Genomic DNA, 553 nt, shown 5'->3' with positions numbered 1-553 from the left:
ATGTAGCCCCCCCCCAAGCCTCCCTTGCAGCTGCCACACCTCCTTGACCCCCCCACTCGCATGGCCCACCAGGGCTTCCTTTGACCTCGTCCCCCCTTAACATCTCCCCTAAGCCCCGTGCCTCTAAACACCCCCTAGGAACTCCCTCCATGACCCCCTGGGGCCTTCTTTGACTCCCACATGCTCCCTGCACCCCCTCATATGACCCTCCTTTGCCCCCTCCCACACCTCCAAGGACCTTCCCCTACACACATGGACTCACCTCCCTTAAAGCCTTCCGTGGACCCCCCTTGACGCCCCCCCCAAATCATGGGATGCCTCAGAGCTCCTTGATTCCCAGGTCCTGCAATCCTCTTATGATCTGCCCCAGCCCTGCCCCCAAACGCCCCCACGGACCACCCCCCATCGCCCTAAAGTCTCCTTGATCCCCAAATGCCTCCTAGGACATCCCTTGATTCCCACCCCCCCCTCGCCTCAGGGCCTTCTTTAACCCTCCTACCCCTCAAAGGACCCAAGCCTGCCTTAACTTCTCCCCTCCGCACACCACCACCTC

Source organism: Alligator sinensis, unplaced genomic scaffold (genome assembly GCF_000455745.1).
Source record: "Alligator sinensis unplaced genomic scaffold, ASM45574v1 scaffold1302_1, whole genome shotgun sequence".
In the NCBI taxonomy this organism is placed as follows: domain Eukaryota; kingdom Metazoa; phylum Chordata; order Crocodylia; family Alligatoridae; genus Alligator; species Alligator sinensis.
This window is presented reverse-complemented; position numbering follows the sequence as displayed.